We start from the raw sequence: 23,083 nt of genomic DNA, 5'->3' as shown, positions 1-23,083 counted from the left end.
CTAAATACAGCAAGAACTATAAAAAGGTAAGTGGTTTGGTCTTATGATCTTCAAGAAATCCTGTTAATAAATTCTGGTGTGATAGAAAGGCTATAAATTTCAGAGCAAACTAAATAAGTATATAAGTTAAATAAATGCATTACAATGTCACCTTCTTTACTAGCTGTCCAACTTTGGACAATAATTCTAGTAGCTAACCTTGATTGATTATGTGCTTACTAGGTGCTACATGCTGTGAAAAATGCTTTAGATGGATTATTTGATTATTTGATTTCTAATTCTGGCTCTGCCACTTGACTAGCTGTGTGACACTGGGACAAATTACTTAATGCTTCTAAGCTTAATATATAAATTTACCTCATACGTAAAAATTGGGATGGGTAACAATGGTTCCTCCCTCTTTAGTTTTTTGGCAGAAAGAAATGATATAATCTAGAAGACAAGGACCCACAGGACTTGGCACATAATATTTAATTAATGTGAGAGACAATAATAATATGTGACAGGGCTTGTGACAATAGCTGTGTACCAGAAACCTAATAAGAAACAGTCCCTGCCCTCCCCCATCCCAAGGAATGCACAGGCTAGTGGGGGAGGGGAAGGGGGGGATAAAGGCACTACTGAGCGTAAAGGAAGAAGCAATCCATTCTTTTCTTTTAACATCAAGAAGAACAAACATCCAGTTGGACCAATTTGGTAGATCTTCACTAATAAGATATTTGAGTTAGTCTGTTGAAAGAGGAATAATTCATTAAGAGGACAAAAACTGGAGAGGCTGAAGGACATCTTGAAAATATTAGGAGCATTCTGGGGAATGATAAGCAGTCGGATGTTGCTGAGGTAGAGAGCACAAAGCAAGAAACATTTTTAGACATGCAAGCCCACCAGTCAATTCTGGGAACCATGGAGATTTTGTCTCTTTGTGCTTACAACCCCTCTGTAAAAGGAAAAGAAATGTTTTTCATCTAGAGGGCAGTTCTGTTATTTTCCCAGCGCAAAGACCATGTCTGTCTTGTTTACAGTTGTAAGGGGTCAGTGAACATCCTGTTATCACATGGGTGAATGAACCTCTTTCAGGAATTTATGGCCAAAACACTGAGTAACTCAGTGCTCTGATGGGTTGCATAAGAAGATTTTGAGACTTCTGGAACTTCCTTATACCACTGTTGTAAGAATTAAACACAGAAAGTAAAGGGCTTAAGATAGAAAAAATACTTTAATATTAATAGCACTTAGCGTGGCAAGTGCCCAATAAATATTTGCTGTTATTGTAATCATTATTATTAACGAAGGTATTATAGTATTACCACTATTATGACCAATTACTAATAGTAATTTAATTATTACTTGTGTTACTAATGATAACCAATAATATTATTAATAGTGATAATATGTGTGAAGTTTTCATTCACACCCCCCCAGACAAGGGACTGAGCACCTAAGTTTGTTGAAAGAATGGAAGCTGAACATGGATGAATAAATAATGAATGAATGAATGCTAGGCAGCATACTAGACCCTGTGGTGGGTACAGCAATAAATCTGGAGAGTAGTAAAATAATCATTTACTCTTTGCTTTTCTCCCTGGGGGGGAGCAGCTGGGTGGTTTCTTAGTGGCACATGCCCATCTCTCAATCATAAGGAGTTGCCCACTTGGTCTGGGCCAGCTAGCTCTGGGCTGGGAGCAGAGCAGGGACTAGGAAGGGGGTAAGCAAGTCTCAGCAATGGGTAGAAGTGATGGAAGATATTAGAGAAGGAGTCTTATACTCAAGGGTGCTCCTCTGGGTCACTGGCATGGCAACGGGATTGTTGCCCAGTATGGTGGTTAAGAGTGTAAGTTCTAGTGTCAGACTGCCTGGGTTTGAATCCCTGCTCTGCCTCTTAGCAGCTGTGTGATATAATTTTGGACAAGTCACTAAACCTTAACACCTACCTCGGAAAGTTTCATGAAGCTTAAATGGGATAACGAACCTAAAACACGTTGTACAGACCCCAGCTCAAACTTTAACTGTATTTTAAATTAAAGCAATTTATTTTAATTGCTTTGTGGAGAATCTGCAGGCAGAGATGGAAATCACTCCTGCCTCTCCCAGTGACTTATTATGTACACACTGTACTAAAACTTTAGGAGGCTCTGTGCATCTGTGCTCCCTGGAGCTAGAGATTTAAGTCTATGCTACACTGATTCAGTCCTTTTTGTGCTCAATGTGAATATATTAATACCACAAGGCTACTGAGCCCAGCTTTGGGGACAAAGATTTACACTCTGGTATCCTCTAAGTCCTGGGCTCCTTCTCCCAGAGCTGGGGTGCTTGAATTTGCTAAAGCAGGGTCCAATATCCAGGAATAGTCAGGGATGTATATAAAAATATATAATTAACAGGTAGATCCTGTATTCTTATAGTGTTTCCAAGGGATGCTATGGCTTTTTTTTTTCCAGTTCTAATTTTCAAATTGAGATTTCTTGATAGGAGACATAATCAAGAGTTAACATCCTGTGCATTTAAATTTCTAGATTTTTGTTTCCCTGTGATCAGCATGTCCAATAGTAATAGATGTGAGACATGTATGTGTAACAGAGAAGAACAAACCTGACCCCATGTTAGATCTATTCCTTTAGCTCTAACCCTTGTGCTCTGTCGCCTGTGCTTAGTCATGCTGGCTCTGTACCTTTGTAAAAGAATGTTGCCTATAGCCTGCAATAGACCAAACAGCTCGTTCTCAAGGCTCTGACCTTTAAAGGTATAACACTTTCCCATTAAAAAGTTGCAGAACAGAGAATAACATTTGGCTTGTTGGAGGTTTATAGGAACATTGTGACCACATCTATGTGGACAGCTGCAAGAATAAAGGATTTCTGGCATAAGAAGTTTGCAACAACTAGCCACAACCCTCCCCTTTTAGTATGAAAGAAGCCTGAATTCTAACTCAGGTAAGATGGTTCTTTGGGACACTAGGCCACCATCTTTTTGGTCTGCTGGCTTTCTGAATAAAGTCGCTATTCCTTGCCCCTCGTCTCTCAATTTATTGGTCTGTCGTGTGGTGAGCAGTACAAGCTTGGATTCGGTAATGTATGCAATTTTTAAAGTTCTAGCAGGGTGCTTCCTTGGTGGTGCAGTGGTTAAGAATCTGCCTGCTAATGCAAGGGACACGGGTTCAAGCCCTGGTCCGGGAAGATCCCACGTGCTGCATAGCAAGTAAGCCTGCGAGCCACAACTACTGAGCCCACGTGCCACAACTACTGAAGCCTGCATGCCTAGAGCCTGTGCTCCACAACTGGAGAAGCCACGGCAATGAGAAGCCCGCACACTGCAACAAAGAGTAGCCCCCGCTCACCGCAACTAGAGAAAAGCCCGCACACAGCAACGGAGAGCCAACGCAGCCAAAATAAATAAATAAATAAATTTAAAAAAAAATTTGAATCTGTACTCAGATTTCATAAAATTTACAGTTAAAAAAATAGATTCATATATCCAAAATTTTCAAAAATACTTGCCAAATGACTGAGTCAAATACTAGTTTTTTAATTTAAATTTAATTAATATGAAATAAAACCATTAATATGGTTGCACTAGTCACATTTCAAATGCTCAACAGCCACATGAAGCTAATGTCTACAGTACCAGATAAGAGAGGCTTAGATCTTCCAGAAAAACAGCTAACTAACATTCATAGAGAACTTAGGTGTGTCAGGGGGTGTGCGCATTATTTTACATTTGTAATTGTACGTAATCCTTACAACAACCCTGGCCTCCCTACTTTCACCCTTTCTTCCTATGATCCCATCACCATGCAGTAGTAACCAGACTGATCTTTTAAACACACGAGTCCTGTTCAAGTCTTAACCATTTTCACTGGCTTCTCAGTCTGATTAGAATAAAATCTAAAATTCCTTGTCACGACCCATAAGGCCCATGTAAGCTGATCTCTACCTACCTCTCTGACCTCATCTTGTACCACTGTCCCTCTTGGGTGCTGACTACTCTCTTCCTTCCTAAAACACAATATTTTCCCCATCTCAAGACCTTTCTGTTCCACTTTCCCCCTGCCTGATGCCATTAACAGCTCTTCCCATGGTTTGCTCATTCTCATTCTGCAGGTCTTGCCTAAATATCACTTAAGTAGCTCACTCTATTACATCACCCGGTCTCCTTCATACCATTTATCACATCTGTAACAATCTTGAGTATTTATTTACTTGATTATAATAACTCCTTCTACTAGACTGTAAGAGCCACAAGGATTGAGCTCGTCTGTCTTCTTTGCTGTGAAATCCACACAGCCCAGCACAATGCCTGCTGCACAATAGAAACTCAAATATTGTATAAATGGATGACATTGAAAGGTATTATTATTACAAATGATAAGACTGACGCTCAGAGAGGTTAAAAGTTTTCCCCAAGGTCACACAGCTAGTCGAACAGAACAAGGACATAAAGCTGGGTCTAACCACAAAGTCTGTGCTTTTCTAAAGAACAAAAGGGGTGGGCAGATATAGTCACCTTAACTGTTAAAGGAGAAGTGGCTTTGAAGGTGATTTATATCTATAAAAAATATGGATATATACTTGGCAGGAAAACTCAGCAGTTTTTCATTGTCAAGCTAATGGCTCAGAGCCTGGTTAAAGATGAGGCCTTTAATGCTGGTAGTGGATGGATGAAGGTACCATATAAAATGGAGTCTGACAGTCTTGGAGGGAGTCATGCAGAAGACTGCCAAGGCAAGCATCCTGCACTCACTTGCCCTACTGCCCAACCCCCCTCTGCCCTCAATCTCTGTCATTTGGATCAAGAAAGGGAATTCGTGCCCCAACCACAAATGGAATGACTGAGCTAGGACATTTTTTTCCCCTGGGACTCATCCGCTGGACCAAACAATTTATTCTGAGTTAGGACACATACTTCCAACCCTCACTTTACTATATTAAATGTCAATGCCCATTTTAAGCATAAAGCATTGTGTTCAGGATGTATAAACCTTTGCAAGTTCAGGCAGCAGGCCAATTTTGGTCCAGCAGGTGTCAAGGACGGGAGTCAGAGGGAAGAAGGGATTGTTTGCTGAGTGCCAACTGGTTGTCAGGCACTGTGCTGAACATTTTCATCTGTCATTCCCCTCACTGAATCCTCCCAGGCTCCCATTTAAAGGGGGAGGAAATCTTTTCACTCTAGAAAGGAGACTGGTTTCTTTGTCATCCTTTGTTCAGGTCAAAGCAGAGCCAGTCGATATTGGGGGAGCTAAATAACCTACAAATTCCACAGCAAGAAGCTCTGTCCCAGGTTTCAGATCTCAGCTTGGAGGTCCCCTCTCCGGGGGCTCACATTTTAAAGAGGATGCCTCTAACCACACCCCACCACTCCAGTGATTCTCTTTCACAGGGCTCCATTTCATGAATCATGGCACGTTAAAAAATTATTTTCAATTATTTTACTTCCTTCTTGTCTTTTCTGCTACAGATAAAGCATAGCAGTTTTAGAGCAAGAGTTGGCAAACTTTTCCTGGAAAGGGACAGGTAGTAAATATTTTAGGGCCTGTGGGCCATGTGGTCTCTGCTGCAACTACTAGACTGCTATTATCACCTGAAAGCTGCCAAAGACACCATGTAAATGAATGAGAACATGTGTGTTCCAATAAAACTTTATTTACAAAAGCAGACATTGGGCTGGACTTCATCAGTGACTGTAGTTTGCCAATTGCTGTTTTAGAGCACGGATTGTGGCATCAGACTGGCTGAGACTGAATCCCAGCTCAGCCCCCGACTAGTCCTGTAAACTTGGACAAGCTCCTTAACTTTAATAAACTCCCCATTCCTTATCTATAATGTAACATTATCTATAATATAACTCCCCATTCCTTATCTATAATGTAACATGGGGTAACAGTATTTTCCTTCTAGGGTGATTGGGAAGCATAAATGAATTAACATAAGTAAAATACTAGAATAGAGCCTGTCTCTTAAAATTTTTAATGTTAATGACATTAGTCTTAAGTGTCAGGAGGGCAAAGTCCACATCAGTTGTGCTTGGCACAGTGCCTTGCAAAATGTAAGCGGTCAAGGAACACTCGTAAACAAATGAATGAGTAAATGAATGAATGAATGAATGCTCTCTCACTAGGATCATGAGAAAACCAGGGTTTATTCTCTGTTTTTATTTATATATATATATATATAAAAGTAGGCTTTTCTTTTTCGTTTTTAGTAGCATAAAAATTTCCCCTAATCCTAACTTTTAGCTGGGTTCTTCTCTATGAGGCTCAGACACCAGAATCAGACTGACATTTTCTCAAAGCCAGAAAAAAAGGGCAGCTTCCATTGTGCAAACCAGACATCCTCTGCGACAAAAACATCCCAAAGTATTTCCATGAATCCTTGGGGAAACCAATCAAAATACCAGCTTGTTTAGGAACCATCTTCCTTGGCCAAGCTGACTACCTCCCAGTATCCTGTGTCTTTGAGTTTAAGACTGTGAAAGCACTAAGTAACACCCCAAACATAATTTGAGGTCATTCCTAAAATATGATTTAGCAAGTTAAGATATTTGTAGATATTTACTTTGCTATTTAAAACATTAATTATGGGGGCTTCCCTGGTGGCGCAGTGGTTGAGAGTCCGCCTGCCGATGCAGCAGGGGACACGGGTTCGTGCCCCGGTCCGGGAAGATCCCACATGCCGTGGAGCAGCTGGGCCCGTGAGCCATGGTCGCTGAGCCTGCGCGTCCGGAGCCTGTGCTCCGCGGCGGGAGAGGCCACAACAGTGAGAGGCCCGCGTACCGCAAACAAAAAAACATTAATTATGGTCACCTCAGCAGATTTCTTGGATGAATAAATATTTGATAAATATTCACAGGTATTTTAAAGGCACAGATTATGAAACAAACCAACTTTCTCAATTTTCCTGTCATTTGTCCAATTATCCCTGTATTTAGAGATTACAGAGGAAATGACTGGCTGATCTATGATTTTTTCTTTTAACCATGGTACATTGGCTTAAGTTTTTCAGAGCCTAAGGTATGGAGTTATATGACCCATTGGAGAAATCTCATTTTATCTCCTTGTGTTCATAAGTAGTTCCATCCGAGTGCATTTAAGGTGCAATTTCCCCTTTATTATTGAATTTTATACTAGTTCAATCCCTCTCTGGCACTAGGAAAATATATGGCTGTCTCAGGACACTTGTCTAGAAGTGATAGAAAAACACCAGCATCTCTGGGAAATAGGTCTAAGGTTGGATAATTTAATAACCCTTATCATTTACTTAGTACTTCAGAAGTTGACTGTGCATAATTGAAAAGGCATAAGCTCTGCATCTGTGTGTGCTCACGTGCAGATTTCTCTGGTTCTCCTAGCAGTTCTTAATTAGATAAGGCAAGTATTATTCTCATCTTACAGAAGAGAAAACTAAGGAAATGGAGAGCTGAAGGGTCTTGTTCAGGATGACCATGATAGCTAGTGGCATAGTTTCATTTACAGCCAGAGGGACAAAGAGATCTCATATTTCAGAAGCTTTGTCTCATTTGTTCCATGTACTCCTTGGTAGTCTGCTGAAGGCTATGGACCCCTTCTTAGAAAATGTTTTTAAAGGCATAAAGCAAAATATACAGGATTATGAAGAAAATAAATTATTTTGAAATATAGTTACTAAAATATGAGAAAAAATTTGTAAGGTAGATCTATATAAATGTATGTCTCTTTATTAACACATTAAATATGGCAGGTCTAATAACTACCATAATTTTGAGGTAGTGATAAACATAAATGATAACTTAACATGTCTGAAACAACTATAATATGCAACTATAATATGCTCTAAAATATCTGTGATTTCTTTTGGTGAAAAAGTCACAGATTCTCCTAATATTACTGTGGTCTGTTGCCTACAGTCATAATAGAAGGAAATGCTAAATTTCAAGTAGAGGTTAGGGAAAATAGGAATGAAATAGTTTTCCCCATCCAAATTCACAACCCTTCTCCCTGAATTTTATCCATGGTCCCGACAAGGTTCTGTAGACCTTAAGTTAAGAACTCCTTCTCTAGTCTAGTCCTTCATAAAGCAGATGAGAAAACTGGGGGCCAGAGAGAGAAAGTGATTATTTAGGATTGCTTAGCTATGTAATAGCAGGGATAAAACTAGAACCCAGGGCTTCCCTGGTGGCGCAGTGGTTGAGAGTCCACCTGCCGATGCAGGGGACACGGGTTCGTACCCCGGTCCGGGAAGATCCCACATGCCTCGGAGCGGCTGGGCCCGTGAGCCATGGCTGCTGAGCCTGCGCGTCCGGAGCCTGTGCTCCACAACAGGAGAGGCCACAACAGTGAGAGGCCCGCGTACCACACACAAAAAAACAAAAAACCAGAACCCAGGGGTTGAAAAGGCCTTCCTTACAGGGCTATTATGAAGAGTAAATACAATAATATATGTAAATGCTGGCACAATATCAGGCACACAACAGCCATCTTGCAAAAAACATGGCCACCTGATGCAGTGGAAGCACACAGAGATGGGACTTTCTGGAAATCTCCTTAGATAAAAGGGGGACAGAGTCAGCTGTATGTGCCTTTTGCCCGTGTCCCTTTCCTTTTCCTGCCTGGAAGAGAGACATTGCGTCCACATTAGAAGGACAGTACAGGCAAATGCTAGAAGGGACACGGGGCTCTCCTCATGGTATGGAGCGGCCGCATTAACCCTGGGTCACCTACCCCCAGACTTCTCACACGACAGAAAAAAATCTGACTTGCTCAAGCCACTGCTACTTGTGTTCTGTTAGGTGCAGCCAACTCCCTCACTGACACACAGCTCTTGCTGGCCGGGTGGCTGACTGTCTCTGAGCTTCTCACTCTGTAAGCGCAACACCAAGGTTTTCTGGTGAGGATCAGACGATACGTAGAACTTAACGCAGTGCCTGGCCCAATTTCAAGTGCAGAGTTAAAGGCAGCTGTTGCTACTATTTCTGTTTCAGTGTCTCGCAGTTCAGTGCTCTTTCTTCCGTATTGGCTCACAGCTTCAAAACCACACTCACCATTCCCATCTACCCCCCACCTACCCCCTGCACCCTTCTCCCCTCCCTCTGGTACACATGCCTCGAATTCAGCCTTGATTAAATGCTTATCATGTCTCACAGAAAGGAACAGTTTATGAAAATGCTGACAGAGGCAGAACACCTAATAATTAGTGGGTAACAACCACAGACATGGAAGCAGTTAGGAGGTTTATATAAATTCAGGGGATGAAAGCAACTTCTCATTTATTCCTCAGATTTCTTGCACAAGCCCTTGAGATGTTATTTCTGCCAGCAATGCTGACTTCACAGGAAGAATGTGGGATGAGAAGTGAGTGGTTGTAGGGGGCTGTGAATACCCCTTCCACCCCGCTCCAAACACCCCTTCAACCCCGCTCCTGTGGCCACTCTGCTGGACCTTTACCATCAGAGCTGGGGCCCTACGGGTGGTACTCTTGGCCTATGGTCTTGTCAACAGGACGGCGCTATTTCCCCACCTGGTCCTTTCCTTCCTTGGACATCCCTTTCCCCAGCACTGATGGACTGGGGACCACTTGGGATGCTAATGCCTTCCAAACTAGGCTTCCCGAGCCATGGGGCCTAGAAGCGAGGCACATGGCTCTCTACACTCAGGGCTGCCTGGGCCTCTGTAAGTGTACTGGGCAGGCTAAAATTTGGCACCCCTTCCAATTAATATCCTCTTATCATCATCTGTTAAAATAATATCACTAAAAAAATTCAGGTAGGAGGAAAAAAATGTCGGTAGAAGAAATAAGACTAAATTGGAATCCCAGCACCACTCCCCGGAAGTGATATTAGCAACAGTTTGCTGCGTAGCCTTCCAGAAAATTTTCATACACTGTAATGGACTGAATTGTGTTTCCCCCCTAATTCATATATTAAAACGCTAACTCCCAATGTGACTATATTTGGAGATAGAGCCTATAAGGAGGTAATAAAGGTTAAATGAGATCATAATGGTAGGGTCCTACTCCAATAAGACTGATGACCTTATAAGCAGAGGGAGAGACACCAGGGATGCGTAGGCCAGAGAAAAGGCCATGTCAGGACATGGTGAGAAGGCAGTCATCTGTAAGCCACGGAGAGAGGTGTTGGAGAAACCTACGTTGCCAACACCTTGAGCTTAGACTTCCAGCCTCTGGAACTGTGAGAAAATAAGTTTCTGTTATTTAAGGCACCCAGACTGTGGTATGTTGTTATGGCCGCCTGGGGTGACTAATACTCTGACTTCATTATGTAAGTATATGGGCAGGACAATTTATCAAAATATTTCATTGTGCTTAAACTCTCTATTTCTTCCTTCCCCCTCTTACTAAGGAGGCAGTCGGCATTTGCAATTCCTTAGCTCAGGGGTGGCTGAAGTGTCTTCCTCCTTAAGAGGTTTTCTTTACTTCCATTCCCAGGAGTACTATACATGTTTGCCAACATTCTCTCCAAAAGTATATTGTCAAACTTTGCCCTTCAGATTTTGTTTAGTGGGGATGAGGATGAACAGATTTTCTACAAATACAAATGCATAGGGAATTCCCTGGCAGTCCAATGGTTAGGACTGCACTCCCACTGCAGGGGGCATGAGTTCAATCCCTGGTCAGGGAACTAAGATCCCGCAAGCCACGCGGCACGGTCAAAAAAAAAATACCAAACCAAAACACATAGAAATAGATTAACCACCCAGTAGGGCCTATTAATGTTCTAAGAAAAAAATCCACGGGAGCATCTCTTATTGTTCCATGTACTTATTCTCTTGTTAACTCTCTTTTGTGATTTTTCTGAATCAGACAACTTTTGGGGAGGTAGGTTAAAGGGTACAAAATTAAGATTATTTAACAAATTATCCAGTCCTCATAAACAGGTCCATTATTTAGTTTCAAAGTTTCACCTCTGGTGAGGTGCCCACTGATTTTGTGAGGCTAACTTCAATTATTTTCAGCATACTTTAGTTCTACCCCACCTGCATGCTTCAAATGAATTAATCACTCTTTACCACCAGGCACTTAGGAAGAAAACAAATTATTTTCTGGTGTGGACAAAAAGGAACAGCAAGAAGCAACGTCAACTGTCTACCTTCCACTCCTCTTTCGCCTGACTTCAGGGCAGAAGACACCCACAGATTGAGACCTATTTTCTAGGTGGAGGTCTCTTACCGAAAGTTTAACACTCCTTCTGGATCAGTGCGTAGAACTTGGGTCTCCCCCTCCTGTGTCTGGGAGTCCCAGGACAGGGCTGCTTGTGAGGCCATGTGCTGATGGATACATACAAACAGTCCCGGGGTTCAACAAGGACCCCTCCCATGCCTGACCTTCCAGTCTTGTCCCTTAGCTTCCTACCACCCATCTCTTCCAAGTTTGTAAACAGGACTTTTCTACTCTAGGAGCTGAGTTCAGTTAAGGAGGCTCTTCTTTTGTCTGGGTTCTGCTGGGGAGTTGTACAAAGTTATATCTTGATTTGTGATACCTTTTGAGCCAAAACATAATCATCATTTGAATACCTATTTTTTTTTAAACTCTGTTTTTAAAGGGAGAAGAAACATTTGTATGAGAATGTTCCCAGGCACAGGCAGAACTAGAGCTTTAAGAAACATACTCTTTGCCATGATTACCAATGTTTTGTTGACTCTGACCAAACACGTGCACTGTACAGAGTTAGGTCTATGTTAGGAAAGAGTGGATTCTAAAAAAAATCTCCCCATCAAGAACTGCCTTTTAGAGCAGGAATGAGACCAATTAACTTGTCCACTAATTTATCCCAGTGATGTTTTAGCATTTCTTATAGATCCTCCCTCCCCTCAGGAAGCTACAGAGCTGGTTTGCTATTTAACCCAGCTGTCTATGCTAAAGTCCTGGGGCTCTCAAGGCATCAGTTTGAAGGACATTGGAAACGCCTCAAAATGTTTTATCTAGGAAGATTTTTCTAAGAACTAAAGCACAGAGAGCTGCTTTTATTATACCTTAAAATGAACAGCCCTTTAGATCTTAGATTTAGAAACAGTACTTATTTGGGGGCTTCTTAGTAAACCCTGCTCTGAGGGGCTCCTTGAATAGGATGAATGATGAGAAGAAGTCTGAGTGCTTGTGGAGGCTGCCTGGAGAGCTATTATGACCTCTTCTCACAGGAACGGACTCTGCCAGTAGCATCCTCTTGTGAGGGTAACTGGGACCAGCAGGGTGAGTACAACTCATGAAGACCTGTTTCTAACAGATCCTCTCACTTCGGGAGGATGAGGTGGGGTTTGAGAAGCAGTGAGTCTGATCAGGTTGATTGATTCTTTTCACCATTCATCCATCCCTTCCCCTGCTGAGGATTTCTGTGAGGGAGTCACAGCTGAGTCCCCAGTTACCCTCAAGGTCAGCTTCAAGGGCCTTGGATGAGAAGCCAGTTCCTGTCTCCTCAGCTTTAATTTCCAAGCCACAGGCCTCCCTGGCTCACTCCCCTTGCTCCATCACAGTGACACAGTGACAGGGTGGGAGATGGGTGAGGGCTGGTACTAGCCGAGTCTTAGCCAGAACTTTGTCCACAGCCCATAATTTACACGGGTTTGATGGCCTCTAGATCCTGAGAAGTAGCAGCAGTAATTGAACACTGCACTGTTTCCCAGACTTCAGTCATTAGCATAGCCACACCATGATTTTTGCTATTTCTGTGGTCCTCTATTATTATAAAATACATATTTAAAAATAATTTCCCCACTTAATAATTTTTTTTTTTTTTTTTTTTTTTTTTTGCGGTACGCGGGCCTCTCACTGTTGTGGCCTCTCCCGTTGTGGAGCACAGGCTCCGGATGCGCAGGCTCAGCGGCCATGGCTCACGGGCCCAGCCGCTCCGCGGCATGTGGGATCTTCCCGGACCGGGGCACGAACCCATGTCGCCTGCATCGGCAGGCGGACTCTCAACCACTGCACCACCAGGGAAGCCCTAAAATCTATTTTAAAAGAAAAATTTTAGGTAATCTGCACAGTTGAAATACTAGTGCCACTTGCTCCAAAGAGAAGTTTTCAACAAAAGTAAATACAATGAAAACAAAACAATATGATTAAAATTGAGCTCTGAGGCTGCCTATCTAAAGGGCTGCGCCTGAGGTGTGCTTTCTCTGTACTTAAACAAGAGAGGGGGGAGGAAGAGAGAGAGACAGAGGTTGAGAGAAAGTGTTAGAGGGGTGTTAGGGCTTTACTAGTATCAAAGTCAGACTTTCAATTTGACGTAATGGGAAGGACTAAAAGACACTGAAAAGAGTACTTTCTCATTTTATGGTCTAATATTATTGCCTATTCAGTGTTTTACTTAAGTCATCCTGTGGGTGGTCAGAGAGCAACGTACACTAGCTGAGCAGTTATGGCATCTTAAAAAGTTAGGACCAGAAGCATGTAATGAAATCAACTTCCTTCTTGCATAGATGAGGGGATATGAGGACAAACTAAAATTTTTTATTGTAGTAAAATACACATAACATGAAATTTACTATTAGTGACATTTAGTATATTCACAATTTTGTGCAACCATCACCACTATCTAGTTCCAGAACACTTTCATCACCCCAAAGGCCTCCCTGTACCCATTATCAGTCATTCCCCATTTCCTCCTCTCCTAGCCCTGGCAACCACTAATCTGATTTCTGTCTCTATGGATTTGCTGACTCTAGATATTTTATATAAATGGAATCATACATCTGGCCTTTTGTATCTGGCTTCTTTCACTTAGCATGATGTTTTTAAGGTTCATCCATGTTGCAGCATGTATTAGTACTTTTCATTCCTTTTTATGGCTGAATAATATTCCATTGTATGGATATACCACATTTTGTTTATCCATTCATCAGCTGATATACATTTGGGTTACTTCCACCTTTTGCCTATTGTGAATAGTGCTGCTATGAACATTCATGTACAAGTTTTTGTTTGAGTCCCTGTTTTCAATTCTTTTGGGTATATACCTAGGAGTGGAATTGTCAGGTCAAATGGTCATTCTATGTTTAAGTTACTGAGTAACTGCCAATCTGTTTTCCATAGGGGCTGTACCATTTTACATTCCCACCAGCAATGTACAATGGTTCCAGTTTCTCCATATCATTGTCATCACATGTTACTTTCTGGGTTTTTTGTTGTTGTTGTTGTTGTTGTTTTAATTTTGGCCATTTTAGAGAGATGGACTGACTAACTAACTAACTTTGATGGAACACTAATTCTCCATTTCTTCTCTAATTAATTCTCCACTCAACAGCCAAATTAATCTTTCCAAAATGCACATCTGATCACATCACCCACTTTTTTGATCCCAATCTCTTAGGATGAAGACAAAAAAACCCACCTAAAGTCCTCCAGACCCTGCATGGTCTGGTCCCTGTCTGTCTTTCAATCAGCACCATGAACCCCGGCCTTTCAGAAAGCATCCTCTTGCCAGAGCATGGGCTGTTCCCTCTGCCTGGAATGCTCCCTTTCCCACCCTTTCAAAGCTTAGCTCAGGCTTCATTTCCTCAGGAAAGCCACCCCCCACCAGGCCAGGGGGCTGGTCCTCAGCTGCCAGAGCACTGTGCATCTTGCCTTTTTAACACCCCTGTCTGCAGTTACACATTTATTCATGTCATTATTTCATCCTGTCGGGGAGCTCCACCTTCACTCTGCTTGCAGAGCAGAGTCAGCCAATGAAGCTTTGGACATTGCTTGAACCTGGAGCAATTGTCTTTTCTCTTTTCCATTCAGTCCTCCCAATGAAGAAGGACAAATTTTTCCTTTCTCTGCATTCCTTTGCTCAAAGACCAACTTTTCCTCCCCAAAAGCCTCATCAACCATGCAGAGCTGTCTGCCGGGTTTGCTTGATTCTTAAATTCAAAATTTACTTATAGAACAATAAAAAGCATGAACGCTGTTAAGGAAATGAAAAGACAAGACAAACTGGGAGAAAATATTTGCAAAGCACATATATATTAAAAGAATTGGGCCTAAGATATATAAAGAGCTCTTAAAAATGAATAAGAAGATTTAAAAAAACAATAAGAATGAGCAAAAGATTTGGACACATGACCAAAGAAGATGTACAGTGGGCAAATAACACAAAAAAGATGTTCAATATCATTAGTCATTAGGGAAATGCAAATTAAAGCCACAAGGGAAACTATATACCTACTAGAATGACTAAATTTGAAAGGACTAACAATACCAGATGTTGGTGAGGATGTGGAGCTTCTAGAAATCTCACACATTCTTGGCAGGAATGCAAATGGTACAGCAATTTCGGAAAACAGTTTGGCAGTTTTGATAAAGTTACCATACAACTCAGCAATCTCACTGCTAGGTATCTACCCAAAAGAAAGGAAAACAGACATACATTCACACACAAAGACTTGTAGGCAAATGTTTACAGTAGTTTTATTAATAATACCCCCAAACTGGAAACAACCCAATGTCCATAAACTGGGGAATTAATAAACAAATTGTGGTTTATCCATACAATGGAATGCCACTCATCAATAAAAAAGAAATGAATTACTGATACATGCAAATCATGAATGAAAAGCATAATGCTAAGTGGACAAAGCCAGATACAGAAGGTTATATACATATGAAAAAGTTTTGTGTTTCAGATGCTAGAAAGACCTCCAAACAGCTCACAAGATCCCACTCTGAGAGACACAGGGTCTGGACACCAAGGAGGGGAAGCAGCGTAGGGTTGTGGCGGTGTGATGTATTGGGAGATTGGGACTGACATATATACACTAATATGTATAAAATAAATAACTAATAACAACCTGCTGTATAAAAAATTAAATAAAATTCAAAAAAAGAAGAAAGACACGGGGTGTGATGAGGCGACTAAGACTCAGGTTTCCCATATTTAGTTCCTCCAGGGAGGATTTCATCTGTATGACACTGGGGAAAACTGTAGGGAAGATCAGTGGTTTCTAGGACTGAAAGTGGGAAGAGATTGACTGCATAGGCGCATGAGAGAAATTTGGGGAGTGTTGAAAATCTTCTACATCTTGATTTTAATATTGGTTACACGAATGCATACGTTTGTCAAAATTTATCAGACCATACTCTTAAAAAAAGAGTTAAAAAATTTTTTTAAACCATTTAAAAAAAATTGAAGTATAGTTAATTTACAATGTTGTGTTAGCTTCAGGTGTACAGCAAAGTGACTCATATATATATATATATATATATATATATATACACACACATATATACACACACACACATATATATATATATATATATATATTCCTTTCCAGACTCTGTTCCATTATAGGTTATTACAATGCATTGAACATAGTTCCCTGTGCTATACAGTAGGTCCTTGTTATCTATTTTATACATAGTAGTGTGTATATGTTAATCCCAAACTCCTAGTTTATCTCCCCCAAGAGTGAGTTTTATTTTATATAAATTATACCCCAATAAAACTGACTTAAAAACTTACTTGAGGGGCTTCCCTGGTGGCGCAGTGGTTAAGAATCCGCCTGCCAATGCAGGGGACACGGGTTCGAGCCCTGGTCTGGGAAGATCCCACATGCCACGAAGCAACTAAGCCTGTGTGCCACAACTACCGAGCCTGTGCTCTAGAGCCTGTGAGACACAACTACTGAGCCCATGTGCTGCAACTACTGAAGCCCGCGCTCCTAGAGCCCATGCTCTGCAACAAGAGAAGCCACCGCATGAGAAGCCCGTGCACCGCAACGAAGAATAGCCCTCGCTTACCGCAACTAGAGAGAAAGCCCGTGCACAGCAACAAAAACCCAACGCAGCCAAAAATAAGTAAATTAAAAAATAAATAAATTTATATTAAAAAAAACTTACTTGAAACTCAACAATAAAAAATAATTTAATTTAAAAATGGGCAAAGGACTTGAATAGATATTTCTCCAAAGAAGATATACAAATGGATAACAAGCATGTGAAAAGATCCTCAGCATCACTAACCATTAGGAAAATGCAAATCAAAACCACAATGAGATATCACCTCATACCCATTCAGATGGTTACTATTTAAAAAAGAAAGAAAAACCAGAAAATAACAACTGTTGGTGAAGATGTGGAGAAATTGGAACCCTTGGGCACTGTTAGTGGGAATGTAAAATGGTGCAGTTGCTATGGAAAACAGTATGGCAGTTCTTCAAGAAATTAGAATTACCAGATGATTCAGCAATTCCATTTATGGATATATATATATATGTAAAAGAATTGAAAGCTGGGTCTTGAAGAGGTATTTATACACCCATGTCCATAGCAGCATTATTCACAAAAGCCAAAAGATGGAAGCAACCCACATGTTCATCGATGAATGAATGGATAAACAAATTGTGGTATATACATACAAAGGAGTATTATTCAGCCTTAAAAAAAGGAAACTCTGACATATGCTACAAAATGAACATTATGGCAGGTGAAATGAGCCAATCACAAAAAGACAAATACTGTACATGAGGTATCTAGACTAGTCAAACTCATGGAAACAGAAAGTAGAATGGTGGTTGCCAGGGGCAGGGGCAGGGAGGTGGAGGGTGGATGAACTGTTGTTGACCAAGTTTCAGTTTTGCAAGATGAAAAAGTTCTGGAGATTGGTGCACAACAGTGTGAAATGTAAATATATTTAACACCACTGAACTGTACACTTAAAAATAGGTAAGACGGTAAATTTTATGTTATGTGTATTTGACCACAATTAAAAAAAAAACCTTAGAGTACTTTAGGAATATATATATATATTTTCTATATACAAAAAAGCCAAGATAGGGAATATATGAAATAAAAAGAGAAGACCTTCTCTGTTCCTCTTTTTTTCCCTAGTACCTACTCTCATTCCCATTTCCGGCTGAGAATCATACATTCAAACATACAGCTTTAAAATGTATGTAAATGGAATGAAACTATATATATGGTCATGTAATCTGCCTTTTCCATAGTGTCCACCTCATTTTAGAGGTTTTCTATGTCAGTATACAGCCAGGGACCCCATTCTTGCTAACCACCACATTGCATTTCACAGCAGGGATGTGCATAATCTATCTAAGCGTTTTTCTCTGGATGGACAGTTGCATCATTTCCATTTTTCCCTTCTACAGACAAAGCTGCAGTAAACATCCTTGTACATCCCTGGGGGCTTGTAAGAGTCTCCCTGTGGGTCAGAGGCCTACAAATGCTCTGCTGAAGGAATGTTTACTTGAAATATTTCAGATATTGCCAAGCTGTCCTCCAAAATGTCTGCACTAAGATCACCCCTTAGCACTGTATGAGGTTGCCTTTGTCTTCACACTCTCAACAGATTATCAATTTAAAGAATATTTCCTGCTGTGCTTTCAGAGGCCTCCAAAACACCACAGCCACGCCGCCCACTTTTTCCACTGACAGTGGGGACCAGCTAGGTTGTGTTTCTGTTGTCTCTCCCTCTAGGAATACCCTCCCTTCCTCTCCCCTCCCTTCCCCTCCACTTTGCCTTCCCAAATCCTTCCAGGTGGGCTGCAGCTCCCCCTCCTCAGCAGTCTTCCTGGATGCCCCTGCCTCACCTTCTCCCTGGAGGCCTCCATGTAGTCAAGGCTTACCTAACTGCACTTTCCACTGCTTCTTCAACAGCTCCTGTTTCTTTATCTAGAGCTTCTCAGCTTTTCCCACTAAAAAATCCCTAACAGCAGGAGAGAGTGAATGCAGAACCCAGAATGTCTGGGGAGGTCAATTGCAAGTGGCTATAGGGAGAGGAAAATTTCTTTCAAGTCCCTTGTTTATCTTAAAATTCTAGTTTTATATTAAAAGTGTTTTAATTCTTGTCTCACCCCATAAAACTGGCGCTCCAGGAGATGCCCCACATTTATCCCATAGTTTTGTGAAGTCCCTGGCACGCCTCTGTAAAGCCCAGGGAGAAAAATGCAGTCTGAATCTGACCTTCCTCACTAGTCCCAAAGCTCTCCAGAAAGGGACTCAGATGTACACCTACCTGTCGGGTACAGGGAAGAAGTTCAGTAAATCCACTCCCTTGGTGTTTGGTGCACTTCCGTCTCTTTGACTTGAATCCTGGGGAGGCCAGGGAATTGCAAAGCAACTTGGTGCGTTCACACTCCCGTCGCTTAGGCGCGTTGGACGGCAGGTGGCGCCCGGGTCCTCCTCAGCGCCGAGCTTGCCCCACTCCCAGCACCAGCTCAGGGGAAGGGGCAGCGGAGCGGTCTAAAGAACTGTTTCCCCGTCTCTGCACGTACAGAGGAAGGCAGGCCGGCTCTGGGTGGCAAGGAGAGGCCCCGGAAGGCTTCATTTCTGCTGCGCGCAGACGGAGACGCGGCGGCGGCGCCCGCTCCGGGCGCCCGCAGGACAGCCCTCCGCACCTGGGCATGCACTGCGCCCCCGCCCGGAATGGCGAAGGTAGCTTCCGGCAGTTGCAGAAAACACAGAAACCGAACGCCAAATGTTTATGAGCCTGCAAGAGGAGGAAATTGAAACTTCCTGGTGTGACTGGAAAGGCATGAAAACAGCTGCTGTTTGGTTTCTGGAAACCGTGTCTCCGAGCTTGTTACAGCATCGCCCTTTTACCCCCTGGCCTAGCTTCTTCCTCGCTGGAGGCAGGGGTGGGGAGGTCAACAATCTGGGGCAGAAGGGTCAGATGAGAGGTTCCCTTTCTCTGAAGCCACCTGGGCTTAAGGCAGGTGGCAGACAAAAGTCAGTGACTAGGGGAGAGAGGAATGGCTCTTCCAACTCAGTGTTTACCCAAGTGGGTCCCCGAAGACAGTGGACCCTCTAGGGGATCTGGAGGGGAGTAAACTCTGATCCTTTTCCTGACGGGGTGCAGGTTAAAGTACAGTGCTTCTTAACATGTTGTCTACAGACCACCTAGATCATTTGCTAAAAATGCAGTTTGCGGAGCTTTACTAAATCAGATGGAGGAGGCCAGAGGTGGTAGTGCTGAGTCTGTGTTTCTAATAAGCCCTTGAGTAGCTCTTCTACTCCCTGAGTCAGAGAACCACAGCCCCAGCTCTGTGTACTAAAAGCTGGCAGCTCAGATACAAGAACCAGCCTCTGAGTGCCCATGTCCTTCCAAACTGGGCTAGCTCTAGTCCCACCGGTCAGAGGGTGCAAATTTGGTCATACAAATAAGTATACAATATTTCTGCCTAGTAAACCCCCATCTATCAAGCCTCAGGCCCTCTGAGTCTCCCCCAATATTTCTGGAGCCCCTGTGAGTTCCTTTTCTCCCCCCACCTCAGTAATAACTGCTTTCCGCAAGTTGCATGAAAGAGTAGCCGCAAGTGTGACCAGTGCGGCTCCTTCACCTGGTGCTTCCAGAGCTCACCCTCTCCTGTGGGGTTAAGTCCCCACCCGCCCAAAGCTGCAAACCCTCAAGGCCAGATGGAGGTGTCTTCCCTTTAGGTCTCACAGCACCCAAACCAAGCTTTGCTCCAAACAGAATACTTCCGTTTCTAACTCAGGATCAGATTTTGTCATCAGGGCCCAGAGGTAGTGCTGCTTGGGCTCCCAGTGTCCCAAAGATCTTTGAGCAAAGAGCTTCTTCAGAGATTAAAAGTGGTGTACTGGTAAACTGCTTTCCAAAAAAGAAAAATCAAAGCCCTGATTTGTCACGTTTACCGATTCCTGTGGTATAAATATTCCCATCACTGCAGATTTTAAGCAAAGTTGGAAAGAGGCGCTCATCATCAGTGTCACAGCTGGGAAAAGGCGTCACTGGCACAACACTCCCTGAGGGCTGGCCAGGGACCAGATACCAAAACATCATTCATTCATTCAACAACTATTTACTGAGTGCCTGCTATATGCCAGTTGCTATTCTCTGATCTGGGGATCCGGAAGTAAATACAAGGGATCAAGCTCTTGCCCAGGTAGAGTTCAGCTTCTAGTGGAGGAGACAGCCCATAAATAAATAAGTAAACAAACAGGCCAGCTCTTGATAAGTGCTATAAAATAAGGAAAGCCAGGTAAGGAGCTACAGCGATGGGTGATCTATTTTACAACCAGTGATCAGCAAAGGCCTCGTTGAGGTGGTGACATCTGAATTGAGTCCCAAAGGGGTGAAAACTGTAAATGTCTGGAGTAGCACAGGCAGAGGGAACAGCAACGGCAGAGATCCTGAGAAAGGCGTATCCCTGGTGTGTTCATCAAGGGGGCCAGTGTGTTTCTGGAGCAGAGGGAGGGGAGAGTATAGCAGAGGAGGTGGGAGAAGAAATGGGGGAGCAGAGCATTGCATGCAATGTGGATTTCTTGTAGTGGGAACTCATTGGAGTGTTTGAGCAGGGGCATGGTCTCATTTACTTTTCCAACGGGCCATTCTTGCCGCTGGGGAGGGTGGTACAGATGGACAGTTTTCTAAGGGGGAAGCAGGGAGTTGAGTTGGGAGGCAACTGCTGGAGAAGGTGATGGTGGCGGTGGTGAGAAGTGGATGGATTCCAGATACATTTTGCAAAAGAGGCCATCAAGCCTATTGATGGTTGATGTGGGGTTTGAGATCCACAGGGAAGTCAAAGAGACTCTGGGATATTTGGTTTGTGTAATCAGGTGAATGGTGATACAGTTACTGGGATTCGGGAGGAACCAAGAGGCCAGCTGGGAGCATGGGAAGCTTGAGCTGCCTATGAAAGGCCTGGGCTGGTGACATGATTTGGGAGTCATCACGGTGTGGATAGACTTTAACGCCACGGCAGTGGATAAAGTCACCAGGGAGGGAAGAGGAAGATCCAAGGATGGAGCAGTGGGGACCTTCAACACCGAGAAGATGGGAAGATGAGAAGGCTCTCTGCTGAGAAGGAGTAGTCAGCGAGCTTGGAAACTGTGCAAAAGAAGTGCTTAAAAGTACAGAGGAGCCTGATCAGTTGTGCTAAATGCTGCTGAGAGGTGCGGGAAGATGAGGACTGAGAAAAGGCTTGGCTTTGGCAGCATCGAGGCCCTTCATGACAGGCATGGTTCCCAGGAAGTGGTGGGGATGAAAGCCTGTTTACAAAGGATGGGAGAGGAAACGGGGGAGAGCAAGTGAAGACATGGAGTGTAAACACGAAGGGGGGTTCTGTCAAGGGAAATAAAGTAGGTCGGCAGAGGGAGAGCGGTAGAGACCAGTGATGCTGGGAAAAAGAGAGCATTGTCTCTTTGTTCCCTGATGCCCACCTACAAAACTGCCCTTGTAGACTCCTTTGATTTCCTGCATGTCAATTCATGCCCAGCAGATGCTGGGGAGGGCCCCTGGGCCACCGGCGCAGGAGGCACAGTTGGACTGTGAATTCCAGTTTCCATTCGGCTGGCACTCCTGCCACATCCCCCTCGCCGAGGCAGAGAGGCTGGCTGGCTCTGTCTACTCACCACTGTATCCTAAGCATGCCTGGCTTGGAGGAGGCCTCAGCAATATGTGGCAAATGGTTGAAAGAACACCGGTCCCTCAGAGACCTTAGGGACAATGCTCAAGGACAGCTGTGCTGGAATAGCTGGGGCTTGAACCTTGCAGTGGGGAAGATCCAGTGCCTTCTGACATCTCTGTGTAGGTGATTTCAAGTGGGGGGCAGGTGAGGGGGAGAATCCTGCTCAGGTGTTTCCTTGGATGCATCACAGCCAGGGGCTCGCCAGCCTCTCGGGCTCTCTGGGGCAGCAGAGTGTTCCGGTTGGGAAGGGGAAGCCCTGCTGACTCTGCTGTGTCAGGACAGCCACCAGTCTCTGCCCTGGGAGCCCCTTCCTGTGAAACCTGCTGGCTTGTCCTGGGGTCAGCTAGGGAGGGATGGAAGGAGGCTGCTTCAACCCTGATGCTGCAGCAGGTGCTTCCTCATCAATCCCTGCTTTGCGGACGCTCATAAGGGATGGTCTTGAGCTAGATTAGCTGTGTGGACTGGATTCCTCAGCCAGGTGTGGAGTCAGCGAGCTTCATCCTGACGTGTATCACACATGCAGAGCATCTAAGTGGCTGGATTCACCCTTTGGATGGGGATTGATTGGACATTTGGGTCGTGAGTGACTGGGTGATATTTGTGATTTTCACTCATGTTTCTGCCCCACGCCTTTCTGCCCTTTCCCTTCATTCAAGCAGACAGTAGGTTTGTGCTTCATTCCTTCCAGTGAGGCAGGGATGGCGGAAGCAGGAGAAGCTTGCAAGGTTTCCCGGCTTTTGTTTT

The 23,083-nt window shown here is 43.4% G+C and overlaps 1 protein-coding gene across 2 annotated transcripts in view; it reads right to left on the bottom strand.

The window, feature by feature from the left end:
• The window catches only part of TTC1 (tetratricopeptide repeat domain 1), a 73,330-nt gene extending 54,249 nt beyond the window's left edge, over positions 1–19,081 (bottom strand). Inside the window, exon 1 of one of the 2 annotated variants that reach the window (XM_030841233.3) lies at positions 18,928–19,081. The gene's annotated coding sequence lies outside the window, so the exon portion shown is untranslated. The remainder of the gene's footprint in view (positions 1–18,927) is intronic. The other variant, XM_030841232.3, reaches the window with a different exon arrangement.
• Between the last annotated feature and the right edge of the window lie 4,002 nt (positions 19,082–23,083).

Source organism: Globicephala melas, chromosome 3 (assembly GCF_963455315.2).
Source record: "Globicephala melas chromosome 3, mGloMel1.2, whole genome shotgun sequence".
NCBI lineage: Eukaryota > Metazoa > Chordata > Mammalia > Artiodactyla > Delphinidae > Globicephala > Globicephala melas.
This window is presented reverse-complemented; position numbering and strand designations above follow the sequence as displayed.